This window comes from Battus philenor, unplaced genomic scaffold (genome assembly GCF_028537555.1).
Source record: "Battus philenor isolate CCGP_79_NKW_IND1 unplaced genomic scaffold, ilBatPhil1.0.hap1 SCAF_29, whole genome shotgun sequence".
In the NCBI taxonomy this organism is placed as follows: Eukaryota; Metazoa; Arthropoda; class Insecta; order Lepidoptera; family Papilionidae; genus Battus; species Battus philenor.
This window is the reverse complement of record NW_027181692.1, coordinates 3,740,858-3,763,184: the sequence shown is the minus strand read 5'-3', so window position 1 is coordinate 3,763,184 and position 22,327 is coordinate 3,740,858. Positions and strand designations below refer to the sequence as shown.

General features: G+C 35.9%; 1 protein-coding gene across 2 annotated transcripts in view; it reads right to left on the bottom strand.

Moving 5' to 3' along the window:
* Positions 1-22,327, bottom strand: part of LOC137926253 (uncharacterized) — a 137,841-nt gene that overhangs the window by 95,826 nt on the left and 19,688 nt on the right. The window lies entirely within an intron of this gene.

Here is a 22,327-nt window from a genome sequence, read left to right as displayed (position 1 = left end):
GGAACTCTGCTCTATTTAAATGAAATTTAACAATGTTTTACGTATACATTATAATATCGACCTTTATGTATCGAGTCAACAAAGTTTCCACACATTATGATCAACTAAAAAACCTTCAAATGCCATAATACGATTTATTTAACAACAAACTTTAATTTTTAATTTTAAACTTAGAAAAAGAAAGCCTATGATATCTCCAGAAAATTTATATGTGCGTACATTCACACCCGTGAAAGATTTGTTAGATTTTTTGAAGAAGAAATTTAATTAAATTTTATTTCTCGTGTTATGGGATAGTTCCAAATAAAGTTACCCCGTCTCTAAATCTTGTTTTTTTATTTTTATTTAAGTTAGAGTAGCAAAAAAATACAAGTTTTTTAAAAATATTGCACCATATAAACTATTACTTTGTTTTAGTGCTCACATTCAGAGTATAATGTAAATAAATATAGTTTCACGGTAAGCTAAATTACATTTACAAATTACATTTAATTATTATACAAATAAACATCTACGTCAAGATGAAATTGTTCGTTTCTGTTATTTATTTTATACCTAGTAATAAAATCAGCAGACGGCTTATTGCACAATAATGCGCAAGCTAGGCAAGGAACGATATCTATTTCTTAGACTTCTCTTTGCCGAATAAGCTGCTTGTAAAACAATGTAAACATTTGATGTCTCTTCTAAGAAACTCCACTGAAGTACGTGAAGAACATCGGATGGTCACAGTGTCAGTTCTGGACTAGCTCAGACTCACAGAGTATCCAAATCGACTCTTAGATAAGTTATACAATACAATAAGACATTATGTACAACTTTTTTTTTATATTTCTGATTTATGAAACTTAACTATTTTCATATCCTTATAGTATGTTATTTATTTTAAATTTAAACTCTTCAGGCATATCATTTAAGGCTAATGTTTGCCTTCCGTAACAGTTATTATTTTTTTATTATTTGTCCTTTTTGCGCGGGTGATGTTCCTTGTGTATATTTTGTAAGCAATTGCCATTTGTACCTCACAGTGTACTGTATTGCAATACATTTCTATACAAATAATACCTTTTTACTTAACACGGTATTGTCAATCAGGACCTGCCATTGTGGCGTTTTTTGGGCGACGCCTATGCGGTGCAGATGGGCGGCAATCGGCTCACATGATAATACGTCAATGGGCATACTCTTTTATATTAAACATAAAATGCAAACGGACAGATTTATTTATTTATTTATTTACTTTATTGGAGATAGACAGTAACAAAAGACAATAAGAAAGTACGAACTTAGAAGCTTAGAAATATAAAATTAGTTACAGTTGTTACCTTATAACTATCTCACAGAGAACATATAATGATTTATAGTCAAACAATGAAAAAACAAATAAAAATAAAAACATTACTAAACAGGGATCAAAGACTATGGTTTATATATTTATATTATGGTTTAAATTGCACTTTATGTACTCAATAATTTCGAACGAAATTTTTTTTTTAACAGATACGAGAGAACACGGGAATATATCAATATCACTAACATATAAATTTATATAAATTGATAATATAATTGATATGACAGTCTATTCCAACTTTTAAAGGATTTTCATTAGAGTTTTTAGAAGCTGATTTTTTAATTCGCACTAGACACATTGTACCATAAATGTACGCCCGCTACCACTACCTATCTACCACTACTAAAGGAATAGCAAAGCCTTGTAATCGTTTAGGCTCATAGGTGTATATAGGCCTTCCCCAAAGGTATCTACGAATGATATACCATAATCGCCACGACTAGTATGTGGAATGGCTATCGTATTGTCGTATTACAGTATACGGAAGACGCTGCTGCCCGTATGCTGGAAACCTGTTTAAGAGCGATGGCTATTATAATTAATGCGCAAAGTGTGAATTATATAAGGTTATATCCCGGGGATCAAACCCGCGACCTACAATTGCAGGTCTCTATCGAGTCTTTCCTGTTTTTGTATCTACCTCTACGTACGTTAAGGCTTTAGTATGATATATTTAATGGAATCAGGCGTAATTGCGGAAGTCCATCCTAAGTAAGAAAAGGACCAATATTTAGCCACTTCCGCACGTGCAGTGGTAGTCGTGCAACAAAGTGCACCGCCCGCCAGCCCGCTGATAAATGCGTATGCGGCAAACAATGCGAATTACACAACTGCCACGGTTAATTCACTCAACACGTATTTCACCCCATCACGGGGCATCTTCAGGAGTTATGTTACACCGATTAGTGCCAAACACAGAGTGATAATAAAAAAGAAGTGGCTAAATATTGGTCCTTTTCTTATTTATATGTTACAGTAGGCAGACTTCCTAGACCCTATGTGCGAAATGAATGATACAATAAAATTTAAGTACAGTAAACATATGAATAATTTTTAAAGGTATTTAATAGATCATTTGATCTCGCATCGAAATCTGATTGTGCTGACTAGGAGTGAACGAGATACCAACGGTCGTCAGCAAGTCGCGGCTTCTATCCTCATTATCTCGTACTGAGGTTATCATATAATTTATTGCCCTTAAAAATTATCTCAGCAGGTTAATTTTTAAAATTCCACTCTAAGTACGTGGTGTAGATACATTTAAAATTCTTCTAATTTGCATTCGACAGAATAACTTTCATAGTTCAGTGATCGAATGCGGAACATAAGCCTCCTCCATACATTTGCAATGGGTTCAGTTGAAAGCAATCAGCTTCTAGTCGACAGTTTTGTTTATATGGGTATGTACTCACAGCGATTTTTGTATTGCCGAAATAGTTCCTGGAGGTTATGATCTAGAACTGGGGTCACCAATGTGGAATGCTCCAATTAGTAATAATGCTTATAACGTCTATGTCGCACCGAAGTTTTTATGTCATTCGTAGTACTCATAAATTTAGATGACATATGTGGGGTTGCCCACAACGCTGTTAGCGTTATTTTTTTTTATTTAATTTGTATTCTGGATGTTACACATGTTGTTAGCCTTGTGGGGCTCTTACAACTTCGTCGAACTCAGGGTCTGTATGGCAATCACGGAAGCTAACTAGGAGAGTTAAGCTCAAAATATTCCGGTCCAATTTGAAAATCGTGTTACTATATGGATACGAGACGTGGAAGGTTACCAAGGATATCACGCGTCGGCTCCAAGTCTTCGTTAACAACTGTCTTCGATGAATTCTCGGTATGTAGTGGCCTGAGAAAATCTCCAACGTAGACCTCTGGAAACGCTGCGGTGAGATGCCGATCGACCAGCAGATCAAACGCCGCAATTGGAACTGGATAGGGCACACGCTCCGAAGGGACCCTGAGCACATACCGGGGTAAGCCCTAGAATGGAATCCTCGAGGAAAGAAAGGACGTGGCCGCCCAAAGCAAACCTGGCGGCGGACAATCACTGCAGAAGTGAAGGCAGTTGGAATGACGTGAAGCGAAGTAAAGCGTGAGGCTCAAGACCGCTCGGGATGGCGAAGTACTGTAGATGCCCTTTGTCCCATCTTGGAGAATAAATAAATGACAATGTCTATTCCCATAAGAGAATAGTGATTCATTTGTATATTTAAGTTAGGTTCTTCATTCATTTCGTTAACAATAATAACAATGGCCCTGCCCAATTCGTCATCATCAATTGAGAGAATAACAAATCGATCGGATGCGTTTCCGACCTTGGCAGCGAAGAGGTCTATAAACTGTGGAGTGGCCACTAAAGCGACCTATATTACTTCAAGTGACACGTCGACCCAACGATTAACAAACTTAGAATTTTAATTTATTTTGTATTGTAATAAATATATCATCTATATTGTACAAGCAAGTGATAGTCATCTGCCGATATATAAGCGGCAGAACCGGTAGACAAACGTCAAGCCATGAAAACCCCGTGTGCGTCTCGTCAAACGTACACTATACTGGTACATCTAGTTTCTATATATATATATATATATATATATATATATATATATATATATATATACATATATATATATAAACACGCGCACCTCAACACCAAACTGCGATCGCCAACTCGACTCCCCAGTGTGGCGATAATTATCTGTTTCTCCATATCGTGGGCAATTGCCTATAGGCAGAGGTGATATATACATGTAACATATATAATATTTAAATAGTGTTAATATTTTTTTTAATAATTGTAATTGGTATCGTTAGTTTTATTTGAACTCGCCGCCCAAGCACTATAGCCCGTTAAATGCCTTGAGATTTAGGACAATGTGCCGGGCCAACTCATCAAAAGATTCTGCAGTACATTTTTTCTTGAGAAGGTCCGGTAAGTTGAACGGAGGTATATTAAAGTTTTGACACAAGGTCACGTGGTCACGTCTTTTGGATGCGAATCGGGAGCAGTGTCTGAGTAAGTGATCAAAAGTCTGTAAAGTGGAGTCGTCACATGTGCAAGTCTCGTTATCGATTATTTTAAAACGGTGCAGGTACTGCTTGCAGTACCCGTGCCCGCTTAGTAGTTGTGTGAGATGGAAAGATGTCTTGATTAGTTTTCGCAGTTAATTTATGTCGGTGAGTTTCGAAAGGAGTCTTATTGTATGTCGGCCCTGAGCCGAGCTCTCGTATCCAAGTGTTAATATTTATGCCAAAAGATTTCGCGTAGCTTCTTTTTGAACACAAACAAAAATCTTACGTTTCCTGTTTGTCCTTTGCTTGATATTAATACTACAAATTTGTTATAAAGGCCACAGTTGAGTTTCTAGAAATCAAAGCGTATACTAAATAAGATATAACGTGTATTTCTTAGAAATATAGATAAGCAGGTAAGCTGTATTTACTTATATAAAGATCCATAGTCTTATCTGTGAATAACAAGTTTACAACTTGGAGTAGGTTTCCGGGGGAATAGCTTAGAGTACCATTAGACTCACAGTTCTAATATAAACTCTCGAGTAATCGACTCTTATTTATTTTAATAAAACACATTAAAATAGTTAAATTCAAAAGATTTTTTTTTGAAATCAATCAATTTAGACATTATACTAAGGGTACTAGACTAATATAAATAAATTAATAATATTCATTTTCGCTATCTATACTGTATTTTATTCTCACATTTTTTTACACATTGTCTTTCAACTAAGTCCTCTGATCATTAATCTTTTACTACTTTGTCCTTTTTAAAAATCGAACTTAATTTATGATATCCTGTACAAAGCGTACTTACTTTGATATAAACTCCCTCGGAATTAGATTGTCAGCAAATCGTTACATGTTTAAAAAGGAAAGTTCTCGACTTATTGGCGCAAGTATTGAATTTATTAAAATATTATGTAGTACTTGTAATATATGTATAGATTCATAATCTAATACCACGGATATAATACGAATCTCTTATTTTTTCAACTCTTAAATGCTAAAATAAGATTTATATAATATTCTTTTATTTTATTTAAAACTAAGAAAAGGAAGGTCTGATATATCTCGCTAAATATACATATGCGCACACCCAGAACTATAAACGATTTGTTATCGTGTTACGAGTTTATTTTGAATTATTGTATTCATCTTGCGTCTGTATGTATATCATGTACATGTTTACATAGCATACTCTACTGTTTCCATACTATCGTTTTCTGGAAGAATTGCGTCGTGCGATAAAATCGCCCACTGTACTTTTTTCTTTTCTGTTATGCTATCTATGTATACACTTTCTAAAGTGCAAAGTAAAGAGCCTATCCAGTCTGCTTCTACTAGTTATTGGTCGTCACTCGAGAACCTTTCGGCCCCAATGGCCATCAGCTGCAGAAGCGATGTCCCGCGTCCATTCCAAGGTCAGTGATCTTGGTTCTTCAGCGGATCTCCTCATTTCTGTCTCGAACTCCGAGCATAGGTCCCTCCATCTCTCTAAGTTACCTTGAACCTTCTTATGAGGCCCGTCGTAAGTGAGGGTACAACAAAAAAATTACTTACGTTTGTGTATATTTTTTAATTCATAATGATTACTTATGTAGGTAATACAATGCCAAAAGGACCGTATTATTATTTCAAAATCCGTTTTATTAATTTATTGACTTTTAGATATAAGCATTTTTACTCGTATAGCCAGATCTGTAAATACCTACAATAGATAAACGTATTTAATTTTGTCATAATGTTATTTACAAACTTTCAAAATTATTTATTATGTATTGGTGATGGAATGCTTAATTACTACTACTACTACTACTACTCCGCTAGCTCAGTGACCCAAAGTGGGTCTTGGCCTCCGAAGCGAGAGACTTCCACTTTCCTCTATCTTGCGCCATCGTCTGCCATTGGCTGACATTCAATTCGCGCAAGTCTGGCTCAATGCGATCGATCCAGCGATACCTGGGTCTACCCACTGGTCTTCGACCCCTCGGTTTTTCCAGGTACGCTACCTTCACGCTCCGATCCGATCCATTCGCTCCAAGTGACCAAGCCAGCGGATTCGTTGAGCTTTATATTCGCCAATGATATTTGGCTGTACTACTATAGTCTCAATTTCGGCATTCTTTCGGAGCCTCCAAGATCCGTCTTTATTTCTCGCTGGTCCCAAGATCTTCCGCATGATTTTGAGTTCCGTCACTAGCAGTTTTTGTTCTTCTTTTAAAGTTAGCGTCCAAGCTTCACAGCCAAACATCAATATTAGTTAATTAATATTAAAAAATAAATATTAGTTCTTGTTGTAGTGTCAGGTTCTTCTACGGAGTGCATTTGTAAATATTGACGATATTTTTTTTTCTTCTTTTTTATATCAAAATGAACAGGGCCGGAATTGGGTAAACAGAAAATAAACAATAATAAAACAAGTTTTTGTAATAATTTTTTATTATATTAAACTGACCTCCGATCACATGTCACGGAGGTCAACTCGAAGGCCAATAGTAAATAGTGACTACCTGTTTCCTTGAAAGATTGAAACAAATGAATGAAATATTTATTCATTTAAATAGGCTTTGCCGTGCACAAAAAAACATAAATCTCAGCACTTAACATAACATACATTTAAAATATGTTTTTTTTACAAAGACTACCGCCAGGTTTGAATTTTAATTTTTTAGAAAAAACCTGTCAGAAAACTCGAAAGTTACTATTTTAAAGCAATTTTTCCTGTTTTAAATCGTCTATTTGTCATGTGGACTTCAGCTTAATATTTTTAGATGTTTATCTCCTATATAACCTTTAACACAATAATATGCTTTATTGATCTATCTTTCCGTAACAAAAGTTTGAAATTTTTCCGCGGATTAATCCGAAATTGCTTTACTCGCTCTTGACTAGCACATGCTCTTTACTTTAATTTCATTGTTTGTAACAAAAATTTAAATTTAGAAAATAAAATCCTCTAGCATTCTATCAGTGCGGTCGAGGAGTAAAGAATTATTATTTAATGGAATCAGGCGTTACCTTGCGGAAGTCCATCCTAAGTAAGAAAAGGAGTGGTAGTCGTGCAACAAAGTGCACCGCCCGCCAGCCCGCTGATTAATGCGTATGCGGCAAACAATGCGAATCACACAACTCAACACGTGTTTCACCCCTCCACGGGGCATCTTCAGGAGTTATGTTACACCGATTAGTGTCAAACACAGAGACTCTGTGTTTGCCACTAATCGGTGCCACTGCATGTGCGGAAGTGGCTAAATATTGGTCCTTTTCTTACTAAAAAATTATTGTCAGATGCACTGACAACACTTTGTAAAGAGCAATAAGTTAAATTTTATGAATTACACGAATTACAGAGAAATGCTGTGCGGAAGCATGTCCCCTGATGCTGTGTTAGTTTTGATTCAGTGCGCTGTGAAAGTGAAGTAATAAAGCCTTTACTAGATAAACGCCCCGCCTAATGCAACCTTGTCCATTATGTTGTGTGTTTTCGTTGAAAGCGACCTGCATCTCTCGTCTTCGGAAGTTTGTTTAATTTCCGAAATCATGTTAACGTCGTCGGCTAAGCAGATATCACGCTTTTCTCAAAAAAAGTACTGCGGCTATTTCTTCAATATATAATAAAAACTTACATTGCTGTCACAAATGTGGGTAGGTCAATATTTACAAAGACTAGTATATAACATATCTTATTTACTCATGAATTCTGGCGCCGTAGAGTCTGTGTTTTAAATAATTAAGATCTCGATGTAACTTGAGATCAGAGGTGATCTATTCCTCATTCCAACGGCAGTAATATCACATTTCATTTCGTCTATCGTCTTCAAGAACGCTATTGTCCCGAACGACACACTTTGAGTGGAGGCTTCGCAACAGGACAACGCATTGAGAAACGTCGCCACAACAAACGGTGTGCCATTTGATAGGCCGCGCGATTGTTAGAACCTTTTATGATATTTTACTTTACATAACATTGTTTCATTTCAGTTATGATAGATACACTTTTTACTCCTAAATGCACAAAAAGATTGGAATATGGTTTAAGTTGAGATGCCTGGAGTATCATCATCAACAGTTCAGCTGAACAAGAACAGGACTGATTGGAAGCGGCCTGTATCCAGTGTCGGCATATTAAATTTTAACAGCTCACGAACTTCGGATCTGTGCGTCCCAAGTTCGAAGCTGCAAAGGTCAACAATGCCCAATCCTAATGGAATATAAATAAAGCTACACCACCATGGTTTCACAGTTTTGGACCACCTCCATAAACATGGTGGCCACCGATCTTTTTGCGATAAAATTTACAGGCGATGGTATCTAAAGATATCTTCACACGTTCGCCTTCTGAACGGCAGCATTAATGCAACATAAATACATTTACACCGCCTTATCTCTGTCAATCGCAGCCCGCGATCGTCTGATAGCGCCTTACCATCTCACCCGATTGAGTATTAACACCTTAATTATTCCAACGCAACTTTAAAATGCAATAAAATCATGACGATAAGTGTTTTAATGCGGGTAGAATAACAAAACAGGGAACATTGTACTTTTGATTAGTCTCTAAGTTGTCAAATATATTATAAGTAGCTTATTGGTTCGAGAAAATGTCACAAAATGTTCACACAAACACAAAATGTTGCCGACTTTACCATACACATGCCCTTCTCGCTGTCCGATATCTCTATTCCTCCGAGATAAATTATGTGGGTAGTCAGAGAAATTTCTTTCATTGCTTATAGTTACTTAAAACGAAGGTCTACGATCGCTGTGTGTTGCCAGTGATGACTTATGGCAATGAATCGTGGTCTTATACTGCAGGCATCATTGGCACGCTCACAATCGTTCAATGATTCACGAAAAGATAGATAAAAAGGAAAATAGTCGGGTTCTTACGAGATCAAAGGTCAAGAGTTTTCGTCATAGACTAACGCATTGCCAAGTTGAGGGGGCAGTGGCAACATAGCGCATAGAACACATGGTCGCTGGGCCCTGTAGGTCCTGGAGTGGAGACCACAGAACAGCAATGATGTCTGAAGACGATGGATGAAGGTCGCTTCCAACCAATCCAATAGGAAATGTATGGGGTAGTCTTATGTCGCTGAATGAGGGCAGATAAGATCATCATGGCGATATTTGGCGGAGAGAGCTGTGCTCCTCCGTGGACGTCTATCAGGTAATATGATGTATATGACGAAAACACATTTCAAATTTACATTTGACATAATAAATAACTTAAATCCACCCACGTGGTGACCAACCGTCGACAGGCGTGCAAGCAAATTTGACATTAAATTATTTTTTTCCGATCGAAATCTGAAAGATTTATTGTGTAGTATCATTTAGTATTCGGCTATAAAAGTCGAAAAACGAGATATCGCTCGCGATTGTCGTTTGATAAAGTTAGATCGCCTTATGTTTTGCTTTACACCGACGGCTACAAGTCGCACGCATTCGGCGAAGCAACCGATTGCAATAAAATACGTATTAACAGGTAATTTATGTGAGTATATTATATAAAATTGAATTCTGTACATACAGAGTGCTCGATGATAGGAGCAAAAGCTTTTCAGGAGTAAAGGCCTATTTAAAGTGATGACTCTGTAATATGTCACACTAACTTATGTTTTCTATTGGAATGTCAGTCCAATGACTTGTAGCAGTACAAAGTCTGCAAGCACAGATTAAAAATAAAAATAAATTTTTATTAATTAAATATTCCGAATTTTGAAAATGAATATATTTATTACGTTATTTATTATTCCTGTCACTTTTAATTCTTGATTAATGGTATACATACGTTATTTTAAAGCAAATGAGTTATGGCTTCACCGCTTTAAAACTTTTACATCAATGATCAATCATCCTGTGCAGTGATGCACATTTTTACAATGTACACTAACGAGATAGAAGGACTATAATTCGTATTTGTATCCGAACATTTGGGCTAAGCAGGAATGATTACATTTCTACACAATTATTAAATAAATCTTTACTAGGACAAATGATAGGATTCAAGAAGATTCAGCACCACCCTTACAGCTGTAAGATGACCACAGCTGGACATAGGCCTCCCTGATAATTTTACAATAAGACCGGTTGGAAGAGACTAACATCAAATGTTATTCGACGACCTTAACCAAGTCATCTTTGGTTATGCGATACGCTAAGGATATACGTCCAACATGTGTAAGGAAGCTCAGGTAAATTTTATCATCCCCGATAGATTACTTAATGGTAATCAGATGGCAGATGTTGCCATAGGGTTCTGGAGTGGAAACCACGGTCCATCTACAAGGGCTCCTGTGAGAGCTTCGGTTCAAGCTGCTACATACTACTAAATCACAGTAGCAACAAATACAGCTTAGGGGACGTACTATGGAGTAATCAGGTTCTAGTGCCTCCACGAGGAAAGTCCGAGCAAGTACCGAAACGCCTCGCCGAAGTACCTACGCAGAGTTAACTGTGATTAATCACCATGCCAACTGTACATAAAATTACTTGTGAAATATTTTATTGTTTTCTTGTTGATTTTAAAATTGAAAAAAAAATCTATGCTTTGTCTATATGACTATACTGACGCTCTTGTGCCGCGAGCTACACCCGGCACCAGTTCTAAAGTAAACGATGGCGGACAGTGAAACCGATTCCATAAATATTTATCTATGACCGAAGCCGTTACTTTGGGCCTTTAACGGTCAGTTTATGTAAATGAAGACAAGTGGACATTCCAAGAGTCCGAACACAGTTCCGCCCTCACCACACCCACAACTTGGTTAACGGAACCTTGAGGGATTTGAATTTGAATTAATTTTACCTTATCACTCCTTCTTTTGAGTCTATTCGAAGGACCTTAAAAAGGTCGCCTTGTCACTTGCCAGCCCGTAGTCTCCATTCCAGAACTATAAGACCTTTTGACAATCATGCGGACCGCTACCTACTGGTCTTATTGGACATATATAGCGGAGTTCTATGTCCATCAGTGGACATTCCATGGCTGAAATGAAATTTACTCGTTACGAGTTAATTTTCATTTTTTTTGTACATCCCGTATCTGTCACTATTTTACGTAATAAATTTTAAATTATGACGCATAAATAATATGTTATAACTTTTTATTGTAAAAGCGAAACATAATGTACTTTTATAAGTTTCATATAACATATAACATGAATTTAAATATATTTTCACTAATGTAGGTGTCTATGTTTCAGCCCCTAGGCTCCCACTGTAAAGAAAATATCTATAAGGGTATATACAATAATCGCCACGCATTGCAAGCGGGTTGGCGATCACAGCGTGGCAATATAGTACAAAGAAGATGTTACTGAGCATTGACAATTTTGTACAATTAATACAAAGTTTTAATTATATAAGATTGTATACCGGGAATTGAACTCGCGACCTGCGATCGCATGTCGTCTCGGTCGTCTATCGCTGGGCTACCACTGCTCAATTTTAATGTAAGTATACCAGGCAGTAAATATAAAACGAAATTTGCTCGTAGGGTGGTGAGTGATACTGTTAATAGAAACAAAACAGTATAGATAAGTAGGTACCTAATAAATTACACATAAAATAACTAGTCAATTAATAATAGGAAAAATGGAATAAGAAAAGTGCAGTAAAGTATTAAGAAAGCACAACCCAAAGAAAGCTGTGATAAAAAAATAGAATAAGTCAATAATAAAATAAAGAATAAAAAAAATGTATCTAGCCACCTAAGAGTAATAAGGTGATGGAAGGAAGGCGATAAAAGCAAGAAGGAATGGAAAAACAAAATGAAAGATATTGTGATGGAAATAAGGTAAGAATAAAAGAAATTGAGAAGTATGACAGTAAGTGAAGAATAAAGATGAAATATCTAAAAAACTTAATTGTAAACAAACACCCTGATCCCAACAAATTAGGGGTACGAGAGACCTCCAATAGCGGGGGCCATAAAAAAAATATAAAACGATATTTATAATTAATAATCAACAAGACAATAGAATAAAAACTCTTTATTAGCGTCCTTCATACGTGTTTTCACAATTCGCGAATTAAATGCGACCCAATAAAAAATATTCGCAGCTAAAAATTTCTTTATTCGCGTAATAAGTACCATATATAATAATAACAGGATTGCAATAGGTATAGAACCCAATATCCTTTGTAAATGTCATCGAAAAGAATAATAAAAGAAGTTATGTTAAAATGTCAAATTCACAGCCCATTGAAAAAGAGACTTCAACAAGCGCTGGAAACGTGACATTTAATTTGAAAAATCTTAGTGAAGGCTTAAAAATAGCAAACGAGCTTTGAGATTTCTTTATGAACTTTATCCATCTATGTAACCAAGTCTTAAGTTTAAGTGACATATTGCTAATACGACTGCTGCGTGTCAGTCCGAATTGAAGGAGCTTTTAAAAACTGACAAGCAAGAGAAAATTACAAAATCTTCGTTTAAATAGGTTTTTTCACATATTTGTTTTATTTTTTACCCAGGAACGTTTTCCCTTTAATCGCATATATATCAACATTCCGTATTCACGATTTCTGTATTCGCGGCATATTTATAAAACATATAACCTGCGAATAAAGAATAATCACAAAAATCTTTATACCATTGTAGTCTTAAGATATTAATCAATATATTCAAAAACTTCAATGAAATTGATATTTACATTATTTTTTTTACTTTGTCACTTGTATTGTATTGTTTCGTATGAAGTTTGTGCTGTTAGCCTTGCGGCTTTTACAGCTTCATCGGAAATGAGTTCACGGAACGGAGGAGTCCGTGAACTATATAAAAATTACCGGATTCGAGTTTCCGAACCTGCATCAGATTTCGGCTAGGAGACGAGGAAGACACAAAGGTAGTATCTGCGAGATAGGAGCAGCGGGGCTCACCCAGCCAGCCCTCGAGGACACAAACCCAGCGCGACCCAGTCGGCCGGCAGAATTTTGTCACTTAGGAACGTATCGCCTATAATCCCAATTAAATTACCATTCAAGATTCTCAGTTTCTGTATTCTCGGCATATTGATGGAACATTCATCCCGCGAATAAAGATTATTTACTGTACGAGTTAAAAAAGCATTTCAGATAATAATTTATAATTCAATTAACGAGTACATCGGCAAGTGTTTAAGCGCTATATCATTAAATAGACTTAACGTCTTTAAAAGATTGGAAAGTAACTGGGAACCCTTCAACTTGATGCAGAGACAACCCAAGAGTGGCCTGGCGCAAATTGATAAGCAGACCCGACCCCGAATAAAGGGAAAAGGAAAGGAAGAAGAAGAAGAACGTCTTTAAAAGAGTCCAACTCCGATTGCTTGCATTGAATTGATTGTAGGTGTTGCACATTCAGAGATTGGTTTGTGCTGTGTGATGTTAAAACTTTTATAACAGCATGTAAAAGTTGGTTTACACGGAACGGCAAATACACAATTAAATATTGATTAATTTATTAAATAAAAAAATTAAATTCGTTTATTAAACATTGGAACTTTTAACAGATCTTATTGATCGACAAATTTTCTATTTAATCTATTTTATTTTTGACTCTGCTTCGCAAGGAGGTATAGTTGTGGAGACGAAGTAGGAAGAAACTCCACAACACACAATTTTTATATAGTTTTAAACAGACAGATTTAGACATATACATTTTATAAGATCGCTTAATAGAAATCAAAATAATCAAGCGACACCACTGCCAATGATTTTTGTCATTTAAATATACGTTTATTCAATAAAAAGGTTTTTCCGTCAATTTATTGTTATGACTGTATTTTTGTCCAAATAATATTATTTGATATAAACTCATCAAACTTTGCAAACCATTAGGTTAATTAAATTTAATTAATTTAGTTAATAACGTAACACGCAACTGCACATAAGGTATTTAATTTTTTTTTTGCCTTCCGGACTCCGAGTGATGATTCTCGGCTTGACCTTGTTTTTGGCACGTGTTTTAATTCACCAAAGTGGAGCCTTAATTTTGAAACAATAAAAAATAATAAATTATTTATTTATAAGGTAATCTAGTGGTATCTTCGAGCCCGTAGACGTGGCTTGGTAATGCTTCCCAATAAATGGAGCGACGACTTAATCTAAGTCTAAGTCGCCGAATGATGGCAAGCGGTCATCGTGGAGTAAGTGGTTGTGGAGTTTCTTCTAGCTTCTTCTCCACAACTATATAATACCTACGCGAATTAGAGTTAAAAACAAAATAAAATAAAAAATAATAAATTGACAATAGTGGCGAAGAGAGACGATGTGTGAAAGATAATGTAATTTTTAATGGAATCAGGCGTTATTTTGCGGAAGTCCATCCTAGTGCTCTCTGTTGCACTCTGTGTTTGGCACTAATCGGTGTAACATAACTCCTGAAGATGCCCCGTGGAGGGGTGAAACACGTGTTGAGTGATTTAACGGTGGCAGTTGTGTAATTCGCATTGTTTGCCGCATGCGCATTTATCAGCGGGCTGGCGGGCGGTGCACTTTGTTGCACGACTACCACTGCTATGCGGAAGTAGCTAAATATTGGTGCTTTTCTTACTTACATAATGTAATGTTTGAAAGAGGATAAAATGGAAGAAAAAGAGAAGGTTATGAGGAGAGAATGCTAATGAAAATTAAACGGAAAAATTATTGCACAAAGAGTCCTTGTAATAGCTATAGATGTCCGCAAGAACGGGGGCCAAATAAAACATAATAAGTGGAAACTATAGCATTTCCTTTCGGTTCAATCAGTACAATCAGTTGAGGTCCTGACGAAGACGGGGACATCGGTTCAACCGGTGAACAGGCCTAGATCTAGTTAGACATGTGCAAAGTCCAGGAGCCGCGACATATGGAAGCAGTTCATAGTAAAACTATTTATGAACAGTGGGAGAGAGACTTAGTGAAAATATAAACTTATTTCTGTCGAACAGAATGATAAGAAACGTAAGCTACATGTCTACAAATATTTTTTTTTCTTTTACACCTATTTTTAATCACCCTGATATTCATAATTTTCAAATATGTTAAACAGTTTTTTTTCTATTGGAATGCGACTAGGTCCTTAAGCCGGTAAACCCCAAAAAAAAAAGAAAACTGTGATATAAATAAATAATGTACCTGGTCACCTAAGAGTAATAAGATGATGGAAGGAAGGCGATGAAAGCAAGAAGGAATGAAAGAACAAAATGCAAGATATTGTGAAGGATAAAAGAAATTGAAAAGTATGAAAGTGAGTGAAGAATAAAGATAAAATAATTGAAAAACTTATTTTGTAAACAAAGACCCTGATCCCAACAAATTAGGGGTACGAAAGGCCTCCAATAGCGGGGGCCATAAATAAAAAATATGTAGTAACCCGTAACTTTTGGCTAGATTGTTCCATATATTAATTTTCAGCAAAAGAACTATACATTCACCCTTTCACATCTATAACAAAACATAATACTACTACTACTACTCCGCTAGCTCAGTGACCCAAAGTGAGTCTTGGCCTCCGAAGCGAGAGACTTCCACTTTCCTCTATCTTGCACCATCGTCTGCCATTGGCTGACATTCAATTCGCGCAAGTCTGCATCAACGCGATCGATGCAGCAATACCTGGGTCTACCCACTGGTCTTCGACCCTTCGGTTTTTTCAGGTACGCTACCTTCACGCTCCGATCCGATCCATTCGCTCCAAATGACCAAGCCAGCGGATTCGTTGAGCTTTATATTCGCCAATGATATTTGGCTGTGCTACTATAGTCTGAATTTCGGCATTCTTTCGGAGCCTCCAAGATCCGTCTTGATTTCTCGCTGGTCCCAAGATCTTCCGCATGAATTTGCGTTCCGTCACTAGCAGTTTTTGTTCTTCTTTCAAAGTTAGCGTCCAAGCTTCACAGCCATACATCAACATTGGTCGTATTAACAAAACATCATGTATATAATTGTGCTGCGCATACAACATGCTCATACATCGCTGTACCGGTTCCAAATGAATCATAAGCTTATTCGTTCCTCATTGTCTCACAATACTGGCATTTATATTGTTGCCGTCCGCGGTGGGACTAGCCAAATGGCACGCGCAGCACGGCCGCCCCAATCCTTTCATATTATCTGTTTACTTAAATAATATCGTCTCGGAGGTCAGGCGACGCGATAAATCTTTTGTTAAAGCTATAAATAGCTCGGAATGGTGCGCCAACGGATATTTTTAGCTTTTAATTGGTAAACCGCTTATGGACAACTTTGACTTTTTAAATTGAGAGAACAAAAATAAATGTGATTGTTGTGTATTTGGTTTTGACTTTACAATCTCTCAGAGAAAGGGAAGGTCCGAAGTATCTTTCTCACTCTAACACTCCAAGCGTTCGTGGGTTTTAGCCACTCACACTTATATTCACAATTAGATATGAAGCTGTAAAAGCCAAAACGGCTAACAGCGCCCATCAACATTGGAATATAGCCATATAGCCAGCTATTAATATATCGATAAAGAACTGACTATTTTATCATCTTCATCATGTCTGCTGATAGAGGCCCAAATATCGCCAAGATGACGGTTTTTGCACTGCCCGTATCATTGTATTGTTTCTGAAGATGTTAATGCTGTTAGCCCTAAGGCTTTTACAGCTTCATCGGTACCGAGTTCACGGAGCGAAAGAGTCCGTGAACTAGATTGCCCGTATCAAGGCACTTCCCGTGACTTTAACTATGTTGTCGGTCCACCCTAGTGGGTGGTGTAAGCTCCCCCACTAGGACATGCTGCTTCGAGACTGTTCTGAGAGAAATAATTGATGGCTCAACTTAAAATGATTACAAGGCAAGATATAATATATAGGTAAGAATACAGACAGTGGAAACTCTTACTCGGCCACGTACTACAGTACAGCTTAACCCGTATTATTTGGCGAATTTTCAGTTTTGGCTATAACAGCTCCGATTCGAGCTATGTTAAAAAAAAAAAAACAAATGACGAGAGCACCCATTGTTTTGTGACGTCACTTTAAAAACTACTTTGGCCGCTGTCACGTACAGTCCAACATATCTGTTCATAATTTGTCATATGTTGTTGCATATTCGTAGTTTATTATTAACTATCATGAATTATTGTAAATAAATGAAACGAAAACGCTTCCCTACGTATGAAATTCTCTCGGAGAAAAAATATCACGATATAAAGTCTTTAATATTATTATGAAGAAATATCCATTTTTTATTTACTTTAAATATAATATTTATTACTTTTATGTATATTAATTTATACATTAATATATTAACATTATAAATATACGAATTTCATTCAAAATGTTCTCGATTGAGTTTAACAAATTAAAATTCAAATTTTTTTTATCGAGGTAGGTATGTATACGCATTTTTAAATCATCAATTATTTTCCGTGTTCGGTTGCCGGCTTTATCTTTTTCATTCGAATTTAATAAAGTTTGATATCTCTTTAAAAAATCGTTTTAAAGAGCTCAATATTTTTACAGTGGCCATAATATATTTATGATAATATTTTGTCCATTTTCATTAACAATAAATTAAAGTACATTGAATTAAAAACAGAACGTCGATTTCAATTCGGACAATAAATATTATTACTATTATTAGTACTAACTGTAAACGTTGTCAATGGAGAGAACTGTGCCCGAAGCTTCACAGCGAGATGGAATCAGCAACGATGACTAGTCCTTCGCTGCCCACATCCAGGCGACTTCCTGCAACTGTAACTATGTAGTCGGTCCACCTAGTGGGGGCTTTCCCACGCCGCGTCTACCGGCTCGTGGTCGCCACTCGGAACCCTTTCGGCCTCAACGGTCATCGGTTGCACGAGCGATGTGCACCACTGTCACACACACACTTCTTCAAGCTACATCGGTGTTCTTGGTTCTTCTGCAGCTCTCCTCATTTCTGTATCTACCTTGCAGCGAAACTCCGTTCTCTCTCCATTGCTTTATGAGTGACCTTGAGCCTTCTCCTGAGTCCCGTCGTGATCACATCTCGGATCTATATGTCATCACCGGCAACTAGGTCAAAGGACTTCGTTTTCTAACATTGAGGTATTTTGGACGTAAGTTTCGGAGCTTTCTGAACGCTGCCCATCAGAGTTGATTTCGGCGAGCGATCTTTTTCTTGATTAGCTAATTATCAAAACTTTACGTGGTTTCACTGATGGTTTTTTACACTAATCAACGCATAAATACACTTTTTTATTTTTGTTAAAATTTAAGTGATTTTTTGCTTTTAATGGCTGTCAAACTAAATGACGTAGCTTGTTCAAAATTTGCAATTAGCCTATTAATAGATGGTAGTGGACGACAGTCTTGCATTTAAAGCAACTGCGAGGGTAATTCAAGATGTTACGCAGTCATAAAACAGCCATCACATAGAATACCTTCGCAAATTTCTTTAAGGAAAGAGAGGTTGTTTTGGACTTGGATCGAATGTCCCTGTGATTCCTCAGGTATCGCTAAATGGCAGAGACATGAGAACGCTTTCACACATTGTCATGGCCGTCCACGAGGTCCGATGTCGGGAGATGCAAAGTGCAACCTAGCGAACCAAAGGACTCCCCCGGAGTCTGTTATCCAAGAGGACCATGAGAAGGAGTAGTTAGAAACAAAAGCCCTTGCGGAATATCTATATCCTCAAAAAGTCGGCACTAAAAGGTCTGGCCTTGTCAACCCCGTCCATACGTTTACGATCCAGCGGTCGAAAGTTCAAGATCCAGCTGACATTAAAAATTAACTTTCTAAATATTTTTTCCGGTGTTCGGATATTTTTATTGGACAATCTCAATGTTTTTTTTTTTAACTTGCAAGTTAAGCTAAAGTTATCTTAAATATATTAATGTATGCATTCAAATTGATCGAGATGAAAGTAATAAAAATTTAAATCGTGGAAGAATTTAGATTTGTTTTTATAAATTCATTCGTCAATCACATGCATGATATATTCGGTGTGCAATTTAATCCAGAATGTTCCTTTTGCTAATATTTGTTATGAACGGATGTTATAGTAATAAAAAAACAGTTGAGTGTTATATGAAACCGTATTTTTAATACATTTATTTATTCATTATATTATCTCCTTTGAATCATTAACAATCACTGCTGTATACGTCATGAGAAGATATAGCGCAATTTGTTAGAAACAAGGATCATATTGAGCTTCCCTATAACATCTAGCATCACAGTAAGGATGTGAGTAGTGGCAGTCCAACTGTACAAGATGATTTTTTTTATTGGAGGCCTCTCGTACCCCTAATTAGTTGGGATCAGGGTCTTTGTTTACAAATAAGTTTTTACAGATTTTATATCTTTATTCTTCACTCACTGTCATACTTCTCAATTTCTTTTATTCTTACCTTATTTCCATCACAATATCTTTCATTTTGTTCTTTTATTCATTCTTGCTTTTATCGCCTTTCTTCCATCATCTTATTACTCTTAGGTGGCTGGGTACATTTTTTTTTCTTTTTATTCTTTATTTTTGACTTATTCTATTTTTTTATCACAGTTTTCTTTGAGTTGTGCTTTCTTAATACATTACTACATTTCCTTATTCTATTTTTCCTATTATTAATTGACTAGTTATTTTGTACAAGATGATGCGATCATAGGTCACGGGTTCATTTCTCGAGATATAATGTTATATAATTCGAACTTTATGTAAAAATTTCAGAGGATGGGCAACAGCGTCCTTTCATACCACAGCAACACACTGCGATCACCTACACGCCTCCCAGACCATATTTGATTGGTGCTGAACGCTGTTAGGAGTTCTGGCTTTTACAGCTTCTTTGGACTCAGGGCTCGCAGATCCGAACTCGGTGAGCTAATTATTAAAATCCACGTCGGATGCGTCGCTTACACGTATTGTATTGACTACTTGTTATCTACTCGGTTTTCGGAGAAAGGCGTGAACCTTTTCTCCGAAGACATTTTAGCTAATCGATATCGGAGTTGGAAGAGGATCGGTTTAACCCTCAAATGCATGACTTTTATTTATACTTTTAAAAAATATCTATCTTGCAGATAAGTACACTAAAATTCAGGGAAAAATAGAAAGAATTATCTATATAATATTTTTTATACTTACTTTTTAAAAAATCTTATGTTGGAGATATACAACACTATGCATTTACTCTTAAGTGTCGTACCCATTTTACGTTTAAGTAGTATGTTGCAGTTTTACATCATTGTGCATTTAAGGGTTAAATCGCCGGCGAGTATGGCACTACACGAGACACGAGGGCGGCGCGTTTTAAAACCGATTCGGTTTATCGTTCGCGCCGTGACTTGAACGCGCGAGATGAGCATATGATGTGGTCAATACTTTCGTCTAGCACAGATCGGGTTCCTAGTTATATATGTATAGTGTACTTATAGCATGTATAGTATATCCCCTGGTGGTCTATGCTTTGTATTCGGTGTCTATGGGTTGTAACAACGAGGACGGAAACATATTTCAACCTAAAGTTGGTTCTAAATACAAACACATACATCACAAACATGGTTCTAAACACGCTAATTTGAGAGCAGCCCGCAACAAATCAGACGTGTTTTTTATTGTCACTCTTAAAATATCCTTAATATAGTAGTATTTTATTATCACTTTTAAAAATACTTCACACTGTAATAGGAACTTCACAAGTATTTGTTAAAAAAAAACTTTTTAAATTTGTTACATTACCTTTGAGACTTCTTAAAATAAGGTTAATACATTAATTTTAAATATCGAACATTTTTTTTACTTTTGTCACGTCTTCATCGTTTAGGGTCGTGATCTCTGTACACAAGCTTGACACGCGTCGACACCTTTTCCTGTCACTGACATCTTGCGGATGTTTATTCACGTCCGTCTTTTCTGGCTAATTTTTGCTACAAACATAATTATTTTTTTTACCTAACTAATTAAAAATATATATTTTATTGCCAACTTAAACATTTCTAAGAATTTTCTTACTATCTATTTATAAAGACACGTTTAATATTCGTTACACACAAGTTGCTCCAACGAATGTTACGTACTGTGATATAAAATATTTATAGAATTTAAGTAATAAAAATGTGATATAAAATAACAATGTAATTATGAAAATGTAAAAAGAAAAGAGGAATGAATGAAAGTTGATACAGAGCAAAAGGGAAAGACAGCAGAATTGTGGCATGAAAGAATAGACCGAAAGACAATGTGAAGTATGAAAGATGAGAAAGTAAATAATAAAAAATTATGCAAATAATTAAATTTGCCCGTAAAGTCCCTGTCCCACAAAAGATAGGGGGTACGAGAGGCCCCCAATAGCGGGGGCCATAAAAAAAAACGAATGTTACGATCCAAAAATATTGATCTGTCGCCGTACGACAGAAAAAAAATGCATCTTCATCATCAGTTTATTTAATGATTTAATATATTTATTGTAAGCAACACCAAATAAAATTTCTATTTTTATATATACAAAGACTTGTGATAATGTGATATTATATCTTCTTTGTAATGCTTTATGGTACGTGTTTTTTTTTTATTACATCCAATATTTTGATTGACGTCAATATGTCAAGAAGGAGCAGGTTTTTTATACTCTGTGGTTCACATGGGAAATGAAGTGTATTTATACCATTTTTTCTAGAAATTATTTTAATTTTTCTCCTGCTAAATTTTATGTCAATAATTTATTTTTCTATTGAAATGAGACTGGCCAGTATTTTCTGAGACTATAGTTTTCAGGAACTAAGAAAACAATTATAAATTTTATGCAATTCGAATTTTGAAAAGATTTTTACCAATATCATTACGTTATTCGTTATTTCTGAAATCATTGACTTTTTGAATACGATACGCCTTAATATAATTTGACAGCAAAAGAGATACATTAACCCCTTAAAAGTTTACACATCAATCACCCTGTATTAAAACAGAAAAAGGTGAAAGTAAAACGAAATTTTAAATAGCATACAATTAAATAATATTTACTAT